At 44.3% G+C, this 27,616-nt stretch overlaps 1 long non-coding RNA gene across 1 annotated transcript in view; it reads right to left on the bottom strand.

The window, feature by feature from the left end:
• LOC138756933 (uncharacterized) overlaps positions 1–23,770 on the bottom strand; it is a 38,346-nt gene extending 14,576 nt beyond the window's left edge. The window contains exon 1 of the long non-coding RNA XR_011353238.1: positions 23,661–23,770. This is a non-coding gene — a long non-coding RNA (uncharacterized lncRNA). The remainder of the gene's footprint in view (positions 1–23,660) is intronic.
• Between the last annotated feature and the right edge of the window lie 3,846 nt (positions 23,771–27,616).

The following is a 27,616-nucleotide window of genomic DNA, read 5'->3' as shown; positions in this document are numbered from 1 at the left end:
AGATGCCTGCCTGGTGTTAGGTCTGCTTTGTTCATGAATGAGTGAGACAAACACCAGACTGAGTCGAAATCAGGGTTCTTTGTTCTTTATTACCGGATTGTAACACTTGCGACTAACAATGTTAGTCGGAGAATGCATTCTGCCGTTATCAGCAAAATGGTGATTTTTTATACCCTTGGATACATGCTTAGAACATCATCATATCATTACTTGTCCAATGACTAAAACTGTTGCTATCCTTTCCCTGCTAGCTTCCTGCCTCTCAATCCATCAATGTCTCTCTTATCTTGTAAGTACAAGGATGCATTCACATCTTGTTACAGCCCTGTACAGGGTAACTCCTTACACATTCCCATCTCATGATGTTTTACCTTACACTGGTGAACAAGGGCGACGACCAAAGACTGCAGAAGCTGTGTCCGGATCAGGTAGGAGATATCAATGAAAAAGTTGACAGAATCTTAAGAGACACACGGTTTATTCGGAATATCTTTGACAAGTTAAATGAAGGTATTCCCAGTATCACCAAGGAGATAAAGTTATGTAAATTCATAGATTGGTACAGGGAAACTGGACAAAAATATAGCCCAAAAAATTTGGTTTCCTAGTTGTAATTTAACTTTCAGACCTCTTTGGGAAAACAGAGAGTGGAAGACGGGCATTCAGAGTATACAGGACAGTCTGAGGTCCACCAGAGGACCAGACTTAGAGACTGTTTCACTAAAAAACTTTTTTCATCCGGCCTGCAAAGAGACATTTTTAAAAGCGATTTTCGTTAACATAGATCCTCTTAACGGACAAGAACCTAAATTAAAAGAGTCATTAGGAAGCGACCCCGCAGCAATGGCTGCACAATTGTCTGCTAAGACCTTTGACCAAGTTATTAGGGAAATTAATCAGGAGTTAGGGAAGCGAAATACCAGTAATGTGGCATTGGAGAAACAAAAAATTCTCCGAAAATGTGTAGATCGCTGGAGGAAGATGGGGTGGTTACCCAGGAGCGCTGAGATGTTCCTGACAGGTGAGGGAAACAAAATTTTAAAACGTAGAGTCTTAGATAAGCTGGAAGAAAGGAAAATCTTTAATCGAGAGTCTGCACAAAAAAAGATGAGAGACAAGGAGATGCAGTACCGCGATGTCCTAGCTATATTCGAAGAATTTGGTCTCCCCGATAACCCACCTATTATGGCCCCTGTAGAAATAGCTTGTAGACCCCCGCCCTATGCATATGTGGAGTCACAAGGTACCCCTGACACCCCAGACAGGACCCAGGAGTCACGTCCCTTATATCCAGATATTGAAACACTGGGACATGACAGGAACATCGGGAATAGGGACACGTCAGACAAGATACAGGCCCCTTTACTAAAAATAGAAGGGGGATTAATAGATGTCGAGACCCCCGTGGAATCCAAGAAAATAGAAAAAGACTTAGAGACGCAGAAAAGGAACATGAAAAAGGTTCAGGATAACGTTAAAAACTTAAACAAAGATGTGAATGTGCTGGGGCAGATCAGCAAGGAACAAAAAGAATTAATGGTAGGTGTATTGAAAGAAATGGAAAAGATAACTACAACATTGTCAGCAGAACTCCAAGCTGGAGGAACAATAATAGGAATAAAGGACGAAAAGTGTAGTACAGATGAGGAAACGAGATACGACCCACCATGGGAGGAAAGTAGCATTAAAGAACTCGGGAGGGAGAAGAGTAGACATGCCCGCCTGGACATAGTTAGGACGAAAGAGAAAGACGTGAAACCACTAGACTCTGACCGAAAAAATTATCTTAGAGATGAGCGTGAACAATATACCTTTGACTCTGAGTCATCAGAACCTGACGGGGACAGTGACAGTAGTGACGAAGAGGTGTCTGAACAGGGGGGAATAAATAGATGTATTCCAAGAGTAAAAAAGGAACAGAAATCCCAAAAATTGAGACATCAATGCCCATTGCTGATCACGGGGCGGGGAAATCAAAAATACGTACCCTGGTCACGAATGGACTTAGAGAGTCTAATGAAAAAACTTCCTCCATTGAGTAATGGGGCTGGTCCATGGATCTCTTGTTTTGAGCGAGAAACCTGCCAAGAACAATTAGCACTCACAGATGTCAGAACTATCACGATAAAAATGAAGGCAGAAGGGGCCCTGAAGCAAATAGAGAGAATCCTTAGAAGCAGTAAATTGGGGGATGAAATAGAATTTGACCCACTTCGAAATAGATTTTGGGAAGCACTTAGAGAAACGTTCCCTACACCCTATAGTTTGGACGCCTTGGTAACCCTCCAACTAAAAGAAGGGGAGACTGCGCAAGAGTACCTCTCTCGAGCAGGGGACTTATGGGAGACAGGGACTGGAGAAAGACCTGACCACAGCCCCCTGGGAAATGCTCATTTTCGTAATGGGACAATAAACGGACTGCCTGGTCGGGTTCAAGCAAAATTAAGGGACATTGTGGGATTAGAGAAGATGTCAGAGGACTTGTGGAAAAGACACCTGACACATGCACTCAAACGACATCGTCAATCAGAGCAGGCTAGGTCAGAAAGTGCATCCCAGAAGGGAGTGGACAAGACAACCGATAAATTGATGAGAGCCATAGAACAAATAGGGATTAAATTAGCGGCCCAACAGATAGTCCCACAGGCCATGGGGCCAGTGATAAATCCGGGAATGGTTGGGAAAGACCCCTAAGTACCATGTATAGAGGAGAACATACCCTATGCTGGCACTGCCACAATCCTGGACACTACCAGCGGGACTGTCCAGAGGCTGGGAGAGGAAGGGGAAAAGGATTACCCTCTATTAGAGGCTATAGAGGAAGAGGAGGAAATTTAAGAGGACAAGCAAGGGGTAGGGGTGGACACATTGATCGGCCCCAGAAAATTGGGGGATGGCAGAGTGATCAACAAGTCCAGGCACCCCAGTGTGATGACGATATTAGGGAAGGTGCTGAATTTGATTATTGACAGGGCCCTGGAGAATCAAAAATCACGCCTCCCTGGGAGCCACCGAAAATTTGGGGGACGGTAAATGGAGAAAAAATTGAATTTATGATTGACACAGGGGCAGCAGTTACGACCGTGATTAAACAGCCCCCAGGGAGCACATATTCGGGCGAAACATTATCTACAATAGGATTCTCCGGGATAAGGGAAACACAGCCCTATACAGATAATATCGACATGACATTTGGACGACAAAGGGTTAGAGCACCTGTCCTGGTTGTGCCAAGTTGCCCCATTAATTTATTGGCAAGGGACATTCTTACTAAACTGGGAATAACCATACAATGTTCTGAGAAGGGCCTTCGGTTAACATACCCAGGGGACACAATAGAAAGGGAAGGACAGTTTATAGTAATGACTCCAACCAATGCTTCAGAAGACTCTGTGGAGGTTATTATATTCTGGAGTCGACTACTGTATGATGAACCAGGCCCGGGGTTGATTAAACAGTTTTTTAAGTGGAGGGCCAGTATTCCTCAGTATGGGGATTACCAATATCCACTGGATCCTATGCATGTAACATTAAACTATACCATCCACCCGGACCAGGAGTATGAGGAGAGGTGGGACTCTCTAAAAGAAGGGAAGACAGAAATGATACATTGTCCATTTATCTTTGTGGGTAAGGAGGGAATAGCTGCTATGGTTGTCATGACAGAAGAACAAATGGAGTGGTTCTGCTTAGGAGTAGAAAGTGTGTCACATGTAACCTTGGGAATTGCCAAAGATCACCATGCCCAACAGTTGGGTCCGATGGTGAAGGAAGCGATGGGGTGTGAATACAGGCAGACAGAAATCCCGGGATATTCCACCTCGGAGGGAGGGAAATTTGTCAGACTGAATATTGAAGCATGGGACCGGGTAGTGAATGAGAAAGTAGAAAGAGACCGACCCATAAAAGGAGAAAATATTGATCACGGGGACTCAGACAAATATCTTTCTGATCTGAGTCCACAAATATGGACAACGGGGCCTTATGATGTGGGAGCAATAAAAGGGGAGGTATTTCTGGAATTGGCCAACCCCAGGCAGAAACCGATATGGAGAAAACAATACCGCTTGTCGCCCAGTCAGGAGGAGGGTATTAAAGGAACGATAGGAGGGTTAATGGAGTCGGGGGTTTTGAGGGTGGCACCAGACAGCATGTGGAACATGCCCATCATGCCTGTTCCCAAACCGGGTAGAAAAGACTGGAGGATGGTACATGACCTCCGGGAAATTAACTTTGCTACCAAGACCATCGGGAGACCAGTCCCAGACCCATACGTTGCACTTAGGGCTCTGAGTCCGGAGCACGAATACTATACTGTCATTGATCTGGCAAACGCATTCTTCTGCTTGAAATTAGCCGAGGAATGCCAAGACTGGTTCGCCTTCACTTACCAAGAAAATCGGTACACATATACTAGATTACCTTAGGGTTATAAGGACAGTCCAGGACTGTTCAATCAGGCCCTTAGTGAAATCCTAATGAAATTGAAGCTCCCGGAAGATGTTACACTGATTCAGTATGTAGATGACCTGCTATTAGCAGGGAGAACGGCACACGGGTGCCTAATGGGGACAGCGGGGGTTAGGTGAGGCTGGGTTTAAAGTAAAGAGGTCGAAATGTCAGATCGGAAGGAGGGTGGTAACTTTCCTAGGAAGACTCGTCGGTAAAAATGGTACGGCCATGTCCGAGGCACATAGAGAAACGATACTAGGTTATCGGAAACCTACAACAGTACAAGACATGCTAGCATTTTTGGGGCTCTTGGATATAGTCGAACTTATGTCCCAGGATATGTGAGTTTGACCCAGGGTTTGAGGGAAATGGTCACAGAGATAGGTCACCGGAGGCTTAAGGAACCAGTCAGGTGGAATGTAGAACGCGAGGCGGTTTTCCTGTGTGTTAAACAGGAACTGGGGAAAACGATCAGCCTGGCTAATCCGGATTATAGTAAAGAATTCCACTTGGATGTGGCTGAAACTGGGGGCATTGTTAGCTCAGTTCTGTATCAGAAGGATGGAGGACGAAGGAAGGTATTGAGTTACTATAGACAATGTAGAAAGAGGAAAGGCCCCATGTCTCCGATATCTCGCAGCAGTAGCTAGAACGATACAAAAAACCGCACATATTGTCCTCTGTCATCCCCTGATTATTAATACAGACCACAGTGTCTCAGCCCTTTTAATGTCTAGTGCCTTCAGCTTCTCGGCCAACAGATCCATTAAGATGGAGGACGCCCTTAAGGGTCCTCACATCACCTTCAGGTCGCCAAGGGACAACTATTCCAACATGGCTAGGGGATTGAACTCGGGATTGATGGAAACGCATGACTGTGTAGCAAGAGTCAAGATAGATTCCAAATTGAGGGAGAAGCTATTTGAGGAACCCATGGAGGAGGTGGATTGGGAGTTATTTACAGACGGAAGTTGCCATAAAAGTTCAGAGGGTAATGTGGCGGGATATGCAGTGGTAGGATGGGTGGATGATGCACCCTATCTAGTAGAATCCTCTATCATCCCCCAACCGGCATCACCACAATTGGCAGAAGTGATAGGGCTCATACGAGGATTGGAGCTGAGCGAAGGTAAATCGGTTAACATTTATACTGACTCTGCGTATGCTTGGAGTGCAGTCCATATTGAAGCACCAGGCTGGATAAGAAGGGACTTTCGGACTGCAGCTGGACAAAACGTCCGTCATGATCTGGTTTTACGGAGACTGGTCAGGGCGGTCATGCTTCCCCGGGCTCTGAGCCTAATTAAGGTGGCAGGCCATTCCCTAGAGAACACGAAGGAAGGGAAGGGAAACACGGCGGCTGACAGGGCAGCCAAACAGGTTACTGGTTATCATGAACCTATACAGGGGATGATTTTGAGGTCCCATAGCAAGAAAGAGGAATTGGAGAATAGGGAAAATTGTAGCAAGTTGAGTGACCACACAGAAAAGGAGGGAGAGGGACCCCCACCGAATATTGAGCACCTGATAGAAATACAGGAAAAAGCTAGCCCAAGTGAGAAAGAAGAATGGATGAAACGCGGTGCTACACGACAGGAGATCATCTATGACAATCAGACAGTACATGTCTGGCGCTCCCCGATAAGTAACGATAGTTTCTCCCCGCCAATTACTTCCGTTATTATTTGAAGAAGCACATGAGCCGACTCACATTAGCGCCACCAAAACTTATAATACGCTTAAACAACATTGGTGGAATCCCCACTTACGCGAGCACATTGACAACTTTAGAGCTGAATGTACTATCTGCAATGGGCATAACCAAAGGATCACCTTACCCCACCCGCTTTTACGATTCCCAGTACCGACAGCCCCATGGAAAGAGATCTATATTGACTCTACAGATATGGGTACTGACCTTAGGACCAAGGAAGGATACCGATATCTCTTAGTGGCGGTAGATAGGTTCTCACGGTGGGTGGAGGCTGTTCCAACAAAGAGGGAAGATGCGGATAGTGTAATAGGCTGGCTGACGCGAGAGTTAATATCCCGCTGCGGAGTCCCCAGCAGGATATGCTCTGATAATGGGTCTCACTTTAAGAATGAGCTGATCCGACAGGTTGAAGAATACTTAGGGATCAAACACCGTTTCGGTAGTGTCTATAGGCCTGAGAGCCAGGGGCTGGTAGAAAGGGCAAACAGGACGATAAAATCTAAATTAGGAAAGGTTTTGGGTGGGACCAGGTTGAATTGGGTCGAGGCATTGCCATTAGTACTGATGTCTATGCGACAAGAGAAGGCTAAAGATACCTTCCTGTCACCACACGAGATTCTAACGGGTCGACCCATGCCCGGTCCAAAGACTGATCCAGCCTGGGTAAAGTTGTGGGAAGAAAGGGAAGTGGAACTGGACCATTATATGCAGATGCTGGGTAATAGGGTTGCTTTAGTTTCACAACAGGTGGCGAATGCAAATAAGGAGAACCCGGACACTGAAGGAGTTCCAGTGAAGGAGGGAGACCTGGTGTATATCCGTAAACCAGGGAAGGTACATTGGACTGAAATTAGATGGACTGGACCATACACTGTTACCGCCGTGACAGATAGGTCGGTAAGAATTGACAAACCAGGGGATAATAATTGGCATCATTTTGCCTTTTGCTCCAAGGCAAAACAACAAGTAGCGAGTATTGGAAAATATGATGAGACTCATGTGGACAATGCCGAGGGCCCTATGGGCATTCCTGTTGATGGGTTGCCAAACAAGCCAACAGAGTAGTTCCGATCCATGCGGGGCCAAAGTTATTCTGAAGATAGATAAAGACAAGGATAGCACCTTCCAGTTCGATCTATGCTGCACTTCTACCTCTAATAACACAGGGCAGATGGGTCACTCACTAAGGGGCTGACAAAACTTAAGGCATTGGCGAAGGAATTAAAAGCCCAATCTGGAGTCTCTAACCCTGTTTTGTCCTGGTTACATGGAGTGTTTGGGAAATGGGGCACAATGTTGGGACAACTTTTCCTAGGATTGTTCATTTCTGTATCCATTTTTATCACTTGTGGCTGTTGTTGTATTCCATGCATTCGAATGCTGGTCACAAGGACCATTGAGAGAGCCTTTGCCAACCGCGATGATCTGCCTCCGAAATATCAAGCTCTACAATCTACGGAGCGGGACTATCTCATTCCAAAGGAGGCGTCAAAAAATGCTGAGATCGATCCGCTGCTGATGAAGAATGCGACAGGGAGGAGATGTTATAAAATAGACTGTAGCACGAATGTTTACTATTATCTTAACTAATTACAAATGCTTAGAAGGGAAAGCCAGTTAGTTGCTTGGGGGAAAATGGGGAGAAAACTTGTAAACGGGCAATGGGATCGGGGAAACGGATGGGGGGTATACGCTAAAGAGGGATGGGTTGCTCCCTCACCCACCAGCCGAAAAAACCCCGTGAAAAGAACCCGTATAGAGGTTGGCAATAGTAGGCAAACTAATGTAACGTGGTGGTAGCGTAGTCAGGGCAAGATTGTCCTCTAAAGAGGACAAAGGAGGGATTGTAAGGTAAAAACATCATGAGATGGGACCGGAGAAGGAGTCACCCAGTACTAAGGAGTAACAGAATGCAGATGTGACCTTGTACACTCAAGATAAGCTTTGCACTAACAAGAATGATGTGTAGCAGACTAACAGATAAGGATAGCAACAGTTTATTCATTGGACAATGTCATGGTATGATAATTTACTAAGTGCGTGTCCTGGGGTATAAAAAAAACACCACTTGCTGATATCGGGAGAATGCGCCTTCTCCAACTAACACTGTTAGTTGTAAGTGTTACAATCCGGTAATAAAGAACCTTGATTTCGACTCAGTCTGGTGTCTGACTCACTCATTCTTGAACAAAGCAGACCTAACAATAGGGAGGGTAGGCTGAGTGAGAAGTCTGAGGAAATGGGGGAAATTTTGAATGATTTCTTTGCCTCGGTATTCACTAGGGAAAAAAATATTGAAGCAGTTGAAGTAAATAAAACCGAGGAGGTAGTGATGGCTGTGTTAAAAAAGATAAAGGTGGATAAATCTCCGGGACCGGACAAAATATTCCCAAGGACACTCAGGGAGGCTAGTGGACAGTTAGTGGGGCCATTAACAGAGATATTCAGGATGTCACTGGCCACAGGGGTAGTGCCAAAGGATTGGAGGGTGGCGCGTGTGGTTCCTCTGTTTAAGAAAGGGTCCAAATGCAAACCTGGGAATTATAGACCGGTAAGTCTGACGTCTGTGGTGGGCAAGTTGATGGAAAGTGTTCTGAGGGATGCTATTTACAAATTTTTGGAGGTACAAGGATTGATAGGGAGTAATCAGCATGGTTTTGTCAGGGGTAGATCATGCTTGACAAACCTGATTGAGTTCTTCGAGGGGGTTACAAAAAAGGTTGATGAAGGGAAAGCTGTGGATGTTGTCTATTTAGACTTTAGTAAAACTTTTGACAAAGTTCCCCACAGGAGGTTAAGAAAAAAGGTGGAGGCATTAGGTATAAATAAGGAGGTAGTGAAATGGATTCAGCAGTGGTTGAATGGGAGGTGTCAGAGAGTAGTGGTAGAAAATTGTTTGTCCAATTGGAGGCCGGTGACTAGTGGAGTTTCTCAGGGATCGGTCCTGGGTCCATTATTATTTGTTATATATATTAATGATCTGGATGTAGGGGTGGTGAATTGGATAAGCAAGTTTGGGGATGATACAAGGATTGGTGGTGTTGTGGACAGTGAGGTAGATTACCGTAGATTAAAAGGTGATTTAGGAAGGCTGGAGGTGTGGGCTGAGAAATGGCTGATGGAATTTAATACAGATAAATGTGAGGTGCTGCATTTTGGAAAGGCAAATTTAAATAGGTCATATACATTGAATGGTAGACAATTGAGGAGTGCAGAGCAACAAAGGGATTTAGGAGTTATGGTAAATAGTACCCTCAAGGCTGATACTCAGGTAGATGGTGTGGTGAAGAAGGCATTTGGAATGTTGGCCTTCATAAATCGGAGTATTGAATTCAAGAGTGGGAGGTTAGGATGAAATTGTACAAGGCATTGGTGAGGCCAAATTTGGAGTACTGTGTACAGTTTTGGTCACCAAATTATAGGAAAGATATAAACAAAATAGAGAGAGTGCAGAGAAGGTTCACGAGAATGTTGACAGGATTTCAGGATCTGAGTTACAGGGAAAGGTTGTGCAGACTGAGGCTTTTTTCTCTGGAGCGTAGAAGATTGAGAGGGGACTTGATAGAGGTGTTTAAGATTTTAAAAGGGACAGACAGAGTAAACGTGGATAGGCTTTTTCAATTAAGAGTGGGGGAGATTCAAACTAGAGGGCATGGTTTGAGATTGCAGGGGGAAAATTATAAGGGGAACATGAGGGGAAATTTCTTTACGCAGAGGGTGGTATGGATGTGGAATGAGCTTCCGGCAGACGTGGTCGAGACGGGATCATTGGTTACATTTAAGGAAAGACTGGATCGTTACATGGAGAGGAGGGGACTAGAGGGGTATGGACCGGGTGCTGGTCAGTGGGACTAGGAGGGTGGGGATTTGTTACGGCATGGACTAGTAGGGCTGAACTGGCCTGTTCTGTGCTGTAAGTGGTTATATGGTTATATGGTTATATGTTTATATCGGCCCTTTGAGTCAGCCCCGGTTCACTTGAACAACTCCACTAGGTCCCCTCTCCCACTCTCCGCCCATAACCCTCCAACCCCCTCACCTCCATGTACACATCCAATCTTCTCTTAAATGGCATAAGGGACCCTGCCGCAACTATCTCCTCTGGAAGATCATTCCATTCTGCCACTCTCTGAGTGAAATAGCCACCTCTAACATTTCTCCTAAAGTTTTGTCCCCTTACCCTTAACTCATGGCCTCTTGTTCCAACCTCCCCTGCCCTCAGGGGAAAGAGTCTACTCGTGTCTAGTCTATTTATTCCCTTCATAATTTTAAATACCTCTATCAAATCCCCTCTCAGCCATTTATGTTCCAATGACTAACGTCCCAGACTCCTTAATCTTTCTCCATACTCTAGATGTTGTAAGACAGGCAACATCCTTGTAAACCTTCTCTGCACCTCTCCACCTTATCTATATTCTTTCTATAATTTGGAGACCAGAACTGAGCACAGTACTCCAAACCTGGCCTCACCAATGCCTTAAACAGCTGCAGCATCACCTCCCAGCTCCTATACTCTATACTATGATTTATGAAGGCCAGCATACCATATGCCTTCTTAACCACCCTGTCTACATGGGAATCCACCTTCAGTGAACTCTGTACCATAACCCCCAGGTCCCTTTGCTCCTCTACATGCCTCAATGCCCTCCCCTTAACTGTATATCTCCTATTCAGGTTATTTTTACCGAAATGCAACACCTCGCACTTGTCTACATTGAATTCCATCTGCCATCTTTCAGCCCACTCTTCCAAACAAACCAAATCCTTCTGTAATCCAAGAAAATCTATCTCACTATCCACCACTCCCTCCATTTTCATATCATCTGCATATTTGCTTATCCAGTTAACCACACCCTCCTCTAAATCATTAATATAAATGATAAACAGCAAGGAACCCAGCACCGATCCCTGAGGCTCCCCGCTTGTCACAGGCTTCCAACCGGACAGACAGTTGTCCACCATGACTCTCTGCTGTCTATCTCCCAGCCACTTCTGAACCCATGTCACAATCTCTCTACTAACTCCTAGTAACCGAACATTCCTTATTAACCTTCCATGCAGAACCTTATCAAAAGCCTTACTAAAATCCAAATAGGTCACATCCACCGCTCTACCTTCATCCATCTTTTTTGTCACTTCCTCAAAAAACTCAACAAGGTTCGTCAAACATGACTTTCCTTTTACAAACCCATGCTGGGTGTCCCTAATCAATCCCTGCCCATCCAGATATGTGTATGTACTATCTCGAAGCATACCCTCCATAACCTTCCCCACCACCGAAGTCAAACTTACTGGCCGATAATTACTTGGCCTACACCTAATGCCTTTTTTGAACAATGGAACAACATTTGCAACCCTCCAATCCTGTGGTACCACCCCAACCTCCAGTGATCTTTGAAAAACCCCTGCTATTTGCTCCCTGACCTCCCTTAAAATCCTGGGAAAAATCCCATCAGGACCAGGAGACTTATCCACCTTTATTGACGCTAGAAGCTCCAAAACCCTCACTTTACTAATCCCTATCCTATCCATAACTAAGCCATTCGCCTCACTTATCTCACATAATCCAATGTCCCTTTCCCTCATGAATACCATCAAGAAAAAATCATTCAATATCTCCCCCATCTCATACAGTTGCTTACATAGTCCACCGGTCCCATCATCCAGTGGACCTACTCCATCCTTAACCCTCCTTTTACTGTTCACGTATCTATAAAAACCCTTAGGATTCACTTTCACCTTATTAGCTATGGACTCCTCATACCTTTTTGCCTTTCTAATTTCCTTCTTAAGGTTCTTCCTGCAATCTATGTAACAACCATATATCTCCTCAATATTTTGTTTCTTATATTTAGCATAGACCTCCCTATTGTCCCGAACAAACTTCCTAATTTTTCCAGAAAACCACGGCTCCCTTGAAATTTTGGTCTTCCCTTTCGACCGGACTGAAACATAAAGATGCTGTACTCTCAAAATCTCACCCCTAAATGCCTCCCAATTTTCCTCTACATCTTTTCTGGCAAAAAGATCAGCCCACACAACTCTCTGCAAATCCCTTCTCATTTCTTCCCCCACTCGAAGACCTTTGACTTCGGACCCAACCTATCCCTTTCCATCATTAAGCTAAAGCTAATGGACCCGTGATCACTGGATCCGAATTTCTCCCCAACGCTCACCTCTGTCACCTGCCCTATTTTGTCCCCAAAGAACAGACCTAACACCGCTCCCCCTCTAGTTGGCGTCTCAACATATTGCTGCAAAAAGCATTCCTGAACACATTGAATAAATACTAAGCCATCCTGCCCTTTTACTGACTGTGTTTCCCAATCTATGTTTAGAAAACTGAAATCCCCAACCATCACCACCCTATTTCTACTGCACATTTCAGCAATTTCCTTGCATATTTGCTCTTCTAGTTCCCTTTCCCCATTTGGAGGCCTATAATGTACCCCTATCTCCACGGCGCAGGGAGCGCCAGGCGTGGAAGTAATCGAGCCGCCTGTCCGGGGGCTCCAGGGCCCAGCAGGAGGGGCAGAAGAAAGCTCGCCCGCACTGCCAGCACTCGGTCGCGGCAGGAGTAAACGCACGAAGGCCGATTCCAGGGCGCACCACTCCATAACTGTGGACAGCAATTGTAGATCTCCAGATATGGTTCGACCTAAAAGGGGAGGCACTCCGATATAAAACCTACGACCCAAGGACCTCACTGCCACGTCCCAGCTTGCTTGGCCACCGCACACGAACCATGGGTGTAAAGGGTGGGGCCAGTATTGTGCCCACTGCACTCCACCTAAAAGCTCTTCTGCGCAGGACCGAGGACATGTCCACGTCCTCCCCCTCAAAAGATGTACACAAACTCAAGCTAGCATGCTGGAACATCAAGGCTGACAGCCACCGACCTGAACGTTGGTCTGCCCTCATCGCACATGAACTCCTCAGACTCGACATCGACATAGCCTCTCTCAGCGAAGATCGCCTTGCAGATGTAGGCAGCCTCCAAGAACACGACGTGGGCTACACACTCTACTGGTCTGGCAAGCCTCAGGCTGAACGACGCCTATCTGGTGTTGGCTTCATGGTCAAGAACTCCATTGCCTCCAAACTCGAAAACCTCCCAACAGGCCACTCTGACCAGATCATATCCATGCGACTCACCCTTCAAAACAAGCGTCGCATCACCCTCATCAGTGTCTATGTTCCAATCCTTCAGGCGGAACCAGCAGAAAAGGACAAGTTCTAAACTGATCTGCACAACCTCATCCAACGCACCCCTACAGCCGACAAGGTTGTCATCCTTGGCGACTTCAACGCTCGCGTCGGCAAAGACTCAGAAACCTGGCCAGGAATCCTTGGCAAGCATGGTGTCGGCAAGTGCAATGACAACGGGCGCCTCCTGTTGGAGCTCTGCACAGAACAGCGGCTTGTCATTACTAACACTCTTTTCCAGCAGAGAGACAGCCTGAAGACTACCTGGATGCATCCCCAATCCAAACACTGGCACCTCCTGGACTATGTCCTGGTGCGACGAAGAGACAAACGAGATGTGCTCCACACCAGGGTCATGCCCAGCGCGGAATGCCACACTGACCACTGGCTTGTTCGCTGCAAGCTCAACCTTCACTTCAAGCCAAAGTTCAAGAACAGTGGAGCCCCCAGAAAGAGGTTCAATGTTGGAAACTTGCAGTCAGATGTAGTGAGAGGAAACTTCCAGGCAAACCTCAAAGCAAAGCTCGAGGATGCAATCCGCCTCACGGACTCGTCCCCTGAAACCCTCTGGGATCAGCTGAAGACTACCATACTGCAATCCACTGAAGAGGTACTGGGCTTCTCCTCCAGGAAAAACAAGGACTGGTTCGACGAAAACAACCAGGAAATCCAGGACCTGCTGGCAAAGAAGCAATCTGCCCACCAGGCTCACCTTGCAAAGCCTTCCTGGCCAGAGAAAAAAACAAGCCTTCCGTCTCGCATGCAGCCATCTTCTTTTTTATTTTTTATTTTTTAGTTTTTTATTTTTCACACCATAAATCACATTAACCATGATACACACTTTTTCCTTTTCACACATATACAGTGCCATTTCCCCCCCCCCACTCCTCAATTCCCAACCTCCATACCTCCCCCCTCCCATCCATTTAAGGTATACAATCTAGGATACATTAAACCAGTCAGACAATGTTGTCATTCAATAAAAATACACCAGAAATTCTAATGAGTCCATTCTTTTCATTTCCTTTTCCTTCTGTTAACTTAGGTAATGATTGTCCCCGGTAGGTTTTCGCTATTGTATTTAATGTAAGGCTCCCATATTTGTTCGAATATTTCAATATTATTTTTTAAACTATATGTTATTTTTTCTAATGGAATACATTTATTCATTTCTATATACCATTGTTGTATTTTCAAATTATCTTCCAATTTCCAGGTTGACATCATACATTTTTTTGCTATGGCTAGAGCTATCTTAACAAATCTTTTTTGTGCATCCTCCAAATCAATTCCAAATTCTTTGTTTTTTATGTTACTTAGGAGGAAGATCTCTGGATTCTTTGGTATATTGTTTTCTGTTATTTTATTTAATGTCTGATTTAGATCTTCCCAAAATTTTTTTACTTTCTCACATGTCCAGATTGCATGAATTGTTGTTCCCATTTCTTTTTTACATCGAAAACATCTATCAGATACTGTTGGGTCCCATTTATTTAACTTTTGAGGTGTAATGTATAGCCTGTGTATCCAGTTATATTGTATCATACGTAACCTCGTATTTATTGTATTTCTCATCGTTCCGGAGCATAACTTCTCCCATGTTTCCTTTTTTATCTTTATATTTAAATCTTGTTCCCATTTTTGTTTAGTTTTACCATTTGTTTCCTCATTCTCCTTTCTTGCAGTTTAATATACATATTTGTTATAAATCTTTTCATTATCATTGTATCTGTAATCACATATTCAAGGTTACTTCCCTCTGGCAAACTCAAACTGCTTCCTAATTTATCCTTCAAGTAGGATCTCAATTGGTAATATGCCAGCACTGTATCTTGAGTTATATTGTATTTATCTTTCATTTGTTCAAAGGATAATAATCTATTTCCTGAAAAACAATTTTCTATTCTTTTAATCCCTTTTTTCCCATTCTCTAAAGGAAAGGTTATCTATTGTAAAAGGGAGTAACTTGTTTTGCGTCAATATTAGTTTTGGTAATTGAAAATTTGTTTTATTTCTTTCTACATGAATCTTCTTCCGCATATTGAGGAGATGATGTAATACTGGAGAACTTCTATGTTGTACCAATTTTTCATCCCATTTATATAATATGTGTTCAGGTATCTTTTCCCCTATTTTATCTAATTCTAATCTCGTCCAATCTGGCTTTTCCCTTGTTTGATAAAAATCTGATAGGTATCTTAATTGTGCGGCTCTATAATAATTTTTAAAGTTTGGCAGTTGTAAGCCTCCTTGTTTATACCATTCTGTTAATTTATCTAGTGCTATCTTCGGTTTTCCCCCTCTCCATAAAAATTTCCTTATTATTTTCTTTAACTCCTTGAAGAATTTCCCTGTCAGTTGTATTGGCAATGCCTGAAATAAGTATAATATCCTTGGAAAAATGTTCATTTTAATACAGTTTATCCTTCCTATTAGTGTTAGTGGTAAATCTTTCCAATGCTCTAAATCGTCCTGTAATTTTTTCATTAGTGGATAATAATTGAGTTTATATAGTTGGCCGAGATTTTTGTTTATTTGTACACCTAGGTATCTTATTGCTTGCATTTGTCATCTAAATGGTGATTCCTTCTTAAATTTTGAGAAATCCGCATTATTCATTGGCATTGCTTCACTTTTATTTACGTTTATCTTGTAACCCAACACTTCTCCATATTCCTTCAATTTCTTATATAATTCTTTTATTGATAGTTCTGGCTCTGTTAAGTACACTATAACATCATCCGCAAATAAACTGATTTTATATTCCTTGTCTTTTATTTTTATTCCTTTTATATTATTATCTGTTCTTATCAATTCTGCTAGTGGTTCTATAGCTAACGCAAACAAAAAAAGGTGATAGTGGGTATCCCTGCCGCGTTGACCTGCTTAAGTTAAATTGCTTTGATACATGTCCATTTACTGTCACTTTCGCTAATGGTCCCTTATCCAATTAATATACTTCTCCGGTAAACTGAATTTTTGCAATACTTTGAACAAATAATTCCATTCTACTCTGTCAAAGGCCTTCTCTGCATCTAAAGCAACTGCTACTGTAGGTGCTTTATTCCCTTCTACTGCATGAATTAAGTTAATAAATTTACAAATATTGTCTGTTGTGCGTCTTTTTTTGATAAATCCAGTTTTGTCTAAATTTACCATTTCCGGTACATACTCTGCTAATCTGTTTGCTAATAGTTTAGCTATTATCTTATAATCTGTGTTAAGTAAAGATATTGGTCTATATGACGCTGGTGCGAGTGGATCTTTCCCTTGCTTTAGTATTACTGTAATTATTGCTGTTTTACATGAGTCTGGTAAGCTTTGTGTTTTATCAATCTGGTTGATTACTTCCAGGAGGGGCAGAATTAATAAGTCTTTAAATGTTTTGTAGAATTCTATTGGGAATCCATCCTCTCCTGGTGTCTTATTATTTGGTAATTTTTTTATTATCTCTTGTATTTCTACTATTCCAAATGGCTCTGTTAATTTATTTTGTTCCTCTATTTGTAGTTTTGGTAGTTCAATTTTAGTCAGAAATTCATCTATTTTCCCTTCTTTCCCTTTGTTTTCAGTTCGTTATAATTGTTCATAGAATTCTCTAAAGTTTTTCTTAATTTCTTTTGGATTATATGTAATTTGTTTGTCTTTTTTCCTTGATGCCAATACCATTTTCTTAGCTTGTTCTGTCTTAAGCTGCATGCAGCCATCTTCAGCGCAAACTCTGGGAGATCCAAAATGAATGGAGGACTAGCCTCGGCAAACGAATCCAGCTTAGCACTGACATTGGCAACTTCAGGGGTTTCTACGAGGCTCTAAAGGCTGTGTACGGCCCCACACCCCAAGTCCAAAGCCCTCTGCGCAGCTCAGACGGCAGTCCTCCTTAGCGACAAGATCTCCATCCTCAATCGATGGTCAGAACACTTCCAATCCCTTTTCAGTGCCAACCGCTCAGTCCAAGAATCCGCCCTGCTCCAGCACCCTCAACAGCCCTTGAGTCTAGAGCTGGATGAGGTCCTTTCCCGGGAAGAGACATATAAGGCAACTGAACAACTGAAAAGTGGAAAAGCAGCAGGTACCCCCCAGAGGTCTGGAAGGCTGGCGGCAAAACTCTGCATGCCAAACTGCATGAGTTTTTCAAGCTCTGCTGGGACCAAGGAAAGCTGCCTCAGGACCTTCGTGATGCCATCATCATCACCCTGTACAAAACAAAGGCGAGAAATCAGACTGCTCAAACTACAGGGGAATCACGCTGCTCTCCATTGCAGGCAAAATCTTCGCTAGGATTCTCCTAAATAGAATAATATCTAGTGTCGCTGAGAATGTTCTCCCAGAATCACAGTGCGGCTTTCGCGCAAACAGAGGAACTACTGACATGGTCTTTGCCCTCAGACAGCTCCAAGAAAAGTGCAGAGAACAAAACAAAGGACTCTACATCACCTTTGCTGACCTCACCAAAGCCTTTGACACCGTGAGCAGTAAAAGGCTTTGGCAAATACTAGAGCGCCTCGGATGCCCCCCCAAGTTCCTCAACATGGTTATCCAACTGTACGAAAACCAACAATCGGGTCAGATACAGCAATGAGCTCTCTGAATCTTTCTCCATTAACAATGGCGTGAAGTAAGGCTGCGTCCTCGCACCAACCCTCTTTTCAATCTTCTTCAGCATGATGCTGAACCAAGCCATGAAAGACCTCAACAATGAAGACGCTGTTTACATCCGGTACCGCACGGATGGCAGTCTCTTCAATCTGAGACGCCTGCAAGCTCACACCAAGACACAAGAAAAACTTGTCCGTGAACTACTCTTTGCAGACCATGCCGCTTTAGTTGCCCATTCAGAGCCAGCTCTTCAGCGCTTGACGTCCTGTTTTGCGGAAGCTGCCAAAATGTTTGGCCTGGAAGTCAGCCTGAAGAAAACTGAGGTCCTCCATCAGCCAGCTCCCCACCATGACTACCAGCCCCCCCACATCTCCATCGGGCACACAAAACTCAAAACGGTCAACTAGTTTACCTATCTCGGCTGCACCATTTCATCGGATGCAAGGATCGACAACGAGATAGACAACAGACTCGCCAAGGCAAATAGCGCCTTTGGAAGACTACACAAAAGAGTCTGGAAAAACAACCACCTGAAGAAACAAACAAAGATCAGTGTGTACAGAGCCATTGTCATACCCACATTCCTGTTTGGCTCCGAATCATGGGTCCACTACCGGCATGACCAACAGCTCCTAGAACACTTCCATCAGTGCTGTCTACGCTCCATCGAATCCACGCTGCTGAAGTCCCAACTGCACTGGGTGGGTCACCTCTCCAGAATGGAGGACCATTGCCTTCCCAAGATCATGTTCTATGGCAAGCTCTCCACTGGCCACCGAGACAGAGGTGCACCAAAGAAGAGGCACAAGGACTGCTTAAAGAAATCTCTTGGTGCCTGCCAGATTGACCAATGCCAGTGGGCTGATATCGCCTCCAACCGTGCATCTTGGTGCCTCACAGTTCAGCGGGCAGCAACCTCCTTTGAAGAAGACCGCAGAGCCCACCTCACTGACAAAAGGCAAAGGAGGAAAAACCCAACACCCAACCCCAACCCACCAATTTTCCCTTGCAGCCGTTGCAACCATGCCTGCCTGTCCCGCATCGGACTTGTCAGTCACCAACGAGCCTGCAGCAGACGTGGACATACCCCTCCATAAATCTTCGTCCGTGAAGCCAAGCCAAAGAAAGATAATAGTAACCTCACCCTTCTTATTTTTTAGTTCTACCCATACTGCCTCCCCCGCTACTCCCCAGTCTACCTTGTGTAACAATATTAATATTAATATTTGGGGTGAATTTATAAGATTTAGATGTCACATTTTAAAACAGATCTTATTTGAAAGACTAAAGAATTTACATTGCAAGATCTCTGGAGAATTGTAAGTGTGAGAGATGAGAAAAACTGATATAAAAATATGAAGATGAGGAAAATAGTATCGATATATGTGTAATGAATAAAGCCAGGATGAATAGGATAAGAATAGATATTAGAATGTAGGAAGTAAAGTTAAGTCTGAATAAGATAAGGGTCTTCTAGCCTTTAGACAGAATTAGCAAGTTCTGCATGTAAGAAGTTAGTCAGCCCTGAGAGTCAGGAAGGTGTGAATAAGGACAATGACGTGATGGGACACCGACAGGACACCCTCCTGGTCCTCCAAGTTCACAGAAACAGCACGTAGGCAGACAGGATTGCCTAATGCCAAACTCATCCAGGAGGCAGAAAATGTAAGGGGGAGGGTATTCCTATACTGAAATCAACTGTATAAAAGTTGGGTGAGCCCCAGTGTATGTGTGTATTCCCAGGGTAAGGGGAAGCACCCATGTTTGCATTGTTGTATAATAAATGTTCTTTGTTCTCAATGTTTGTCTCGAGCGAAATCTGTGAAGGTACTTCTGTTTCTCACAATTGGGGGCTCGTCCGGGATCCCACTCCCTCCACTGACAGAGTGCCCGATGACGGGGGTAGGTGCACCCCGGCTGATTCAGCTGGACTCCCAGATGACGGGTGACTGGTCAGTGGACGAAGCGAGTGATATCCAAGAAGAGGCATTGAGAACAAACAACGGGAGAACGTTAAGGAAGCGCACTAGGAATAGCTACTGGATCCCGGTAAGAGGAATTTTACTTACCTGCTAGTATGGGAGGAGTAAGTAGCATGGAAGATAGTCCTAAGGAAGGACGGGAAGATCAGATAACTAAACATAGTCCGTTAGGATTAATGTTATCTGATTGGGGTGCGGGGAAAACTCGTGGGAAAGATAAACAGACCATGGTCAGGTTTTGCTATCAGGAATTGGTTAAGAATCCGATAAAAGGGAGATTGGTACATTGGCCAAAGTTCGGATCCGACGAGGACTGGATGTATCGGACATTGAACATCTGGCTCTACCAAAATCAAGGAGGTAATACCAAGAGCAGAGAATATGCAGCTTTTTGGCTCAGTGGATCGTTTGATCAAATGATTTTGAGTGAAAAGGAATGTAAGGACAAGAAGGATGAGGAACCTTTTGTCCCTGAAACACAAGGATGGGATGTGTTACATTTCCTTCCTCCACCTTATGTTCCCCCTGTGCCGGCTCCTATCTTCCCCCTCTCACCTCCGCTTTACCCTTCTTTACCTTCCCCTCCTCCTCCACAGTTAGAGAAAGAAAAAGAAAGTAGGGGTGGTATGATGACCCGCTCACAGAGTACAAGATTACCGCCTCAATTGACACGAGAGGGAGGAGACTTTGATTATAAGGGTCATTCAGAACAGTGTGAGACCCTTCGGAGGGAAGGGCCTTTGATTTGTCTCCCGGAGGGCAGGAACCTAAACATCATAGAGGAGGGGATAAGCCAGAAATTAACTGGATGAGACCTTTACGAGAGGTTCCCTTGGGAGGGGATGTGGGGGGTCTCGGGTTCGTAAATGTGCCTCTGACCAGTATGGAGGTGCACAATTTTAAGAAGGAAATGACCTCTCTGATAGAAGACCCTCAGGGATGAGCAGAACAATTAGATCAATTTTTGGGACCGAATATATATACCTGGGATGAATTAATATCGATCTTTAAAGCTCTATTCACTTTGGATGAGTGTGGAATGATTCGCCAGGCAGGGATTAGAGTCTGGGATAGGGAACACCAAGGGGGACCAGAGGCGATACCTGGGGAACTTAAATTCCCCCTGGTAAACCCGAATTGGGATAAGAATACTAATGATGGTCGCACACGAATGGAGGAGTATAGGATTAATCTAATAAAAGAAATGAAGGAGTCTGTTCCAAAAGGAGAGAACTTTAAAAAGGCATTTGAGGTTCCCCAAGGTCCCGAGGAGACCCCCTTTACATTTCTGACTAGATTACGTGCGGCCATACAGCAATATGGGGGGTTGGATATAGAATCCCCAGCAGGTGAACAGTTGGTATTGACGGGCTTTGTTACTAATTCAGCCCCAGATATCAGGAAGAAATTACAAAAGACAGAGAATTGGCATGAACAGGGAATAACACAGCTTTTACAGATCGCACAAAGGGCATACGTCCAGAGGTCTGAAGATAAACAGAAAGGAAAGGCTAAGATTTGGATGCAGGCAGTCAAGGAAGTTGTGGAGGGACAGCAGGAAAATATTAGGAGCTGTGTGCCAGCTCCTGGACGTTGGGAGGAGCACCAGGAGTGGGGAAGTAGAGACCAGAGGAGAGGCAGGGGTAGAGGAGAATTCCGGGGACGACGACCATTCCCAGGACCCCGTGGAGACCCTGGTAGAAATTGGGAAACAGGAGCATTAGTTTGCTATTATTGTAAAAAGGAGGGACACTTTAAGAGGGAATGCCCAATGCGAGCCAGGGAGACGAGATCTTACGCATTGATGGAGGCAGATTATGAATAGGGGGGTCACAGTTCTCAGTCAATACACACCGTGGGGCTGCCCGAAGAACCATTGGTAAATTTAAACATAGGACCCCCACGGTGACGAGATTCTGGGGCAGCCCGGTCTAGTATTTTACAACGGCCCGAGGGTGTCAAAACAGAAGGGACAGTGCTGGTTTCTGGAGTGGGAGGACGAGATTTTACGGTCCCTGTATTAAGGGATGTAAGAATACAAATGGGAGAAAAGATAATAACAGAGGATATTTTACTAGTTCCCCAAGCTGGAGTTTGCCTGTTGGGACGGGATTTACAGGACCAATTGGGTATCGGTATCAGACCACAGGGATCAGGTATCGGGGTTCAATTTTATATACTAACAGAGGAGGATCGGGAACTAATAAATTCTAGAGTATGGGAAAAAAGAGGCAATAGAGGAGGGTTAGATGTTCCTCCCCTGCAAGTTACTTTAAAAGACCCTGACCAAGTAATTAGACGAAAACAGTACCCAATTCCTATGGCTGGCCGAAAGGGGCTGCAGCCAGTTATTGACCAGTTGGTGAAAGATGGTATAGACGAACCTTGTATGTCACCTTTTAATACCCCAATTTTACCTGTCCAAAAACCAGACGGTACCTATCGATTAGCACAGGATTTGAGAGAGTTAAACAAAATCATTCTCACCCGTTATCCGGTTGTACCTAACCCCTATACGATCATAGGTAAAATTGATCCCCATATAAAGTGGTTTAGTGTAATTGACCTCAAAGATGCCTTCTGGACCTATCCGTTGGCAGTAGACAGTAGGGACATGTTTGCATTTGAGTGGGAGAATCCTTTTACAGGATGGAAAAATCAATACCGGTGGATGGTCCTTCCCCAGGGTTTTACAGAATTACCAAATTTGTTTGGCCAAGTTTTAGAACAGGTACTAGATGAGGCCCCTCGGAGAGAGGATTGTCAATTAATACAATATGTGGATGATTTATTAATCACGGGAAAAATGTATGATGTGGTTAAACAATACACTGTTGAATTTTTGAATTTTCAAGGGTGAGTGAATCAAAGTTACAATTTGTTCAATCTGAAGTTAAATACTTAGGTCATCTGGTTAGTCAAGGAATTAGGAAGATAAGTCCAGAGAGAACACACGGTATTCTGCAGACATGCAGCTGTTACTCCCCACCCCACATGAGGTTAAAAAGACTCCCATCTTTTCACGGGAAGAGGATGTTTATATGAAAGTCCAGGGAATGTGTCAAACTGCCGATGGGTTGCGGTGGACGGCAGAGGGACGCCAAGTACTGAACAAATCCTTGGCTCATCAGATTATTGATCAGCTCCACCAGCAGACACATTGGGAAACACAGGCACTTGTTGATGCTTTTGTACGATCCTTTAATTGCTTGGGAATATACACCATAGCCAAGCAAAGTACTCGGGGGTGCCCAATCTGTCAGCGAGTGAATAAGAAAGTCATGCGCCAGGTAATGCCTGGCGGTCGCGATATAGCCGTACGCCCATTTCAACGAATACAGATTGACTTCACGGAATTATCTAAGACAGGGGTTTATAAATACCTCCTGGTGATGGTGGATCATTTTACTCGATGGGTTGAGGCTTTCCCGACCCCTAATGATCGTGCCAGCACCATTATCCGGATATTACTAGAGTCTGTTATTCCGCGCTATGGCATTATCCAAACCATTGACTCAGATCGAGGTACACATTTTACCTCTCAGGTACTCCAGGGTGTGTGTAAAATACTGGGAATAGATTGGCAGTTACATACCCCATGGCACCCCCCCAGAGTTCAGGCCGTGTTGAACGGATGAATCAGACCCTGAAAAATCAACTCACTCGACTTCATGAGGAAACCGGCCTCTCCTGGATTAAATGCTTACCCTTAGCTTTAATCAGGACTCGCACAGCTCCTCGTAAGGACCTTGCTGTCTCACCATATGAAATGATGTTTGGTCTTCCTTACATGGGATTCCACACTGATACTCCTATCCCTGAGGTTAATGACCAGTACATATCTAAATATTTACAGGGACTTTCTACTTCTGTGTATGACTTACGACAGAAGGGTTTATTAGCTCAAAACCCACCCCTGGACTATTCTATTCATTCTGTTAAACCTGGTGATTGGGTATATGTAAAAGCGTGGCAAGACCATAAACTAAAACCGATATGGGACAGCCCTTATTGTGTACTTCAGATTACAGACACTGCAGTGCGGACAAAAGAAAAGGGGTGGACTCACATACAACGCATTAAACGAGCTAATCCACAAACAAAAGACGTTGATAATATACCCTCCACCTGGCGTGCAGTCTCGCATCCTTCTGGTCTGGAAGTTACTGGGAAAAAGTGCTGTAATGTTATTTTTATTATTTGCTGTATTGTTTTTCTGCTGGTTCCAAATTTTTGGGAAACCACCCAATTGTACACAATGTATTAAGTCCTCCTGGAATTGGGGCAGCAGAGGTGAAAATTACTTTGAGGAATGGACAAGTTTTCATAGAAACAAAGAAACATAGAAGATAGGAGCAGGAGTAGGTCATTCGGCCCTTCGAGCCTGCTCCGCCATTCAACGAGATCATGGCTGATCTTAAAGTTCAGTACCCCGTCCCCGCCTTCTCTCCGTAACCTTTAATACCCTTATACTGAAGAAATAGATCTAATTCCCTCTTAAATAGATTTAATGAACCTGCCTCTACTGCCCTCTGTGGCAATGAATTCCACAGATTCACCACCCTCTGGGTCAAGAAATTCCTCCTTATCTCGGTCCTAAATGGTTTGCCTATTATCCTCAAACCATGGCCCCGGGTTCTGGATTTTCCCATCCTTGGAAACATCCCATCTGCATCCATTCTGTCCAGTCCTGCCAGAATTTTATAGGTCTCTATGAGATCCCCTCTCAATCTTCTAAACTCCAGCGAGTACAATCCCAATTTGCGCAATCTTTCCTCATAAGTCATTCCTGCCCTTCCAGGTATCAGCCTGGTGAATCGCCTCTGCACTCCCTCCATTGCAAGAACATCCTTCCTTAGATAAGGTGACCAAAACTGCACACAATACTCCAGGCAGGGTCTCACCAAGGCCCTGTACAGCTGCAGTAAGGTATCCTTGTTCCTAGACTCAAACCCTCTTGATATGAAGGTCAACATACCATTTGCCTTTTTAACCGCCTGCTGTACCTGCATGCTCGCCTTCAGAGACTGGTGTACAAGTACCCCTAGGTCTCTCTGCACTTCCCCATCTCTTAATCTATTGCCATTCAAATAGTAATCTTCCCCCCGGTTTGTATGACCAAAGTGGATAACCTCACATTTCTCCACATTGTAGTGCATTTTCCATGGATCTGCCCAGTCCCTCAATTGATCCAAATCACACTGGAGCTTCCTGACCCCCTCTTCCGTGCACACAACCCCTCCTAGCGTAGTGTCATCTGCAAATTTGGAGATATTCCATCCAATCCCCTCATCCAGATCATTAATGTAAATTGTGAACAGCTGGGGTCCCAGTACAGATTCCTGTGGTACCCCACTGGTCACCGCCTGCCACTCAGAAAACGAGCCATTTATCCCAACTCTCTGTCTTCAACCTGCCAGCCAGTTCTCAATCCACATCAATACTTTGCCCCCAATCCCATGAGCCTTGATTTTGGAAGCCAGTCGTTTATGCGGGTGAAGGCCTTTTGGAAGTCCAGGTACACCACATCCACTGGCTCTCCCCCATCTATTTTATCTGTCACCATCTCAAAGAATTCCAATAGATTTGTCAAGCACGATTTACCTTTTGTAAATCCATGTTGACTCCATCCGATCCCTTCTCTGCTAGTCATATGCTCCGCTATTACATCCTTAATAATGGATTCCATCATTTTGCCCACTACTTTAGAATGCAGACAGGGCACAGGTATAGAGTGTATTCATAGTGGGGTACCTTATTTAATATGGTTTAACTTAGGATCCCAACATGGACCAGGGAAACAGACCTGCCCTAGGGGAGTGGATTAGGTTTGCGTCCCAGCCTCTACAGATATTAAAGAGATGAGTGGTAAAAATATGGTACAAAGAAGATGGTGGGAAAATGGTCGGCAGAACATTAGTCAGGGCTATACCTGGAGTCGGGATGAAGGGGGTATATATGCTAATGCTCGCAGACAAGCTGCTACTCACAGGTTAGGTAACAATAAACGCCCCCCCAACTTGGCATCTTGTAAATCATCCTTTGCGTCACGAATACATTCGGAAGGCTAAAGGCCATCACTATAAGGGGGATTCCAGTTGTAAACGGCTCAAGCTGCTCCAGAATACCACAGCTGTTTGGCATTTAAACTGTTTAATCAGACTCCAGGCAGTTTTGGAGATTATCACCAAACAGACAGCGACGGCCTTGGATCTATTGGCTGAAGAACAACGACAGATTAGAGCTACAGCTTATCAAAACCGCCTGGCTCTCAATTACTTGTTGGCTGCTGAGGGCGGCGTTTGTGGAAGATCGATTGATGACAACGGTCACAATGGTCAGGCGGTTGAACTTTTTACTGGTGACTGGAAGAGGATACACACAGCCCTTATAGCAGTTGGACTCGTTATTTTAGCCATCATGATACTTCCCTGCCTAATGACTTGTGTACAGTGTTTAATTCAACGGACCCTTCGTCAGATCACTACAACCCAAAGGACGTAGGTTTCCCAAACTCCGCCTGATGATGCTGAGATTACAGTTCGTTTACTGACTCGCTGGGAAAAAGTTTCCAGTTGAGAATTTACTAAGCGTAGCTAAAGAAAAAGTGGGGATTGTGAGAGATTATAGATTATAGGAAGTAAAACTAGTATGAACGAAATAAGGAAGACTAGACTAGACTAGAGGAAGTTAAGTAAGTGCTGAGTAGGGATGAATTCCGATAAGAGTGTGAGGAAGGGTTACGCAAGTATAATAAAATAAGGGTCTTATAGTGACAGAAAGAATTAGAAAGTTCTGATGTGTGAATAAGGACAAAGGCAGATTCATGAATGAGGACAATGACATGATGGGACCCAGGATACCCCATGGTCTTTCAAATTTACAGAAACTGCACTTAGGCAGACAGAATTACCAAATGCCAAACCAATCCAGGAGGCAGAAGAATGTTAAGGGGGGGAGGGTACCTCTACACTGAAAGGAAGTGTATAAAAGTTGGGTGAGCCCCAGTATGTGTGTGTATTCCCAGGGTAAGGGGAAGCACTCAACTTTGCATTGTTCTTTGTTCTTAATGTTTGTCTCGAGCGAAATCTGTGAAGTTTCTTCTGTTTCTCACAGTCAGTCAGTCAGTGTGTGGGACTCTGACAAGTAACTGAAAAGTGCAATCCAGGAAAAACTGTTTGAAACTGATGAAAGCAAGTTCCAGAGCAGTAGATGGCTGGAAGTGCTATATGTCTGATGTTTCTCTTGAAATAGAGGCAGGAATGGAAGTCTGTGGTAGCTTCAAGAAAGAGGTTACCATCTAAAAGACCCTGATGGGCAAGTTTCATCAGCAAGACCCTGAAGTGACTAGTGGTGGTACCTCAGTTGTGGAAATCCTGGATCAACAAATACCTCTCTCTGCAAACCCAACAAGTCCCTTCCTGAGCGGTAAACATTTATCTTTCAAGCACCAAGCCTGGTGAACTTTATATATGTTAAATTCTGTGCACAGTATTGGTGATTGCCTGCAACCAGAGAACTTGGAAGAAGGAGAAGTGAGATTGAACTGTGAACCAAAGAACTTTTCTTGAATTTACATACACGTGTGCTTAGAATTAGAAGGGGGTTAATTTGGGTTAGTTAAGTGTAAAGTTAAGTTAATGTTTGATTCTATTTTCATGTT

The sequence above is a fragment of the Narcine bancroftii genome, chromosome 3 (assembly GCF_036971445.1).
Source record: "Narcine bancroftii isolate sNarBan1 chromosome 3, sNarBan1.hap1, whole genome shotgun sequence".
NCBI classification, from domain to species: Eukaryota; Metazoa; Chordata; class Chondrichthyes; order Torpediniformes; family Narcinidae; genus Narcine; species Narcine bancroftii.
This window is presented reverse-complemented; position numbering and strand designations above follow the sequence as displayed.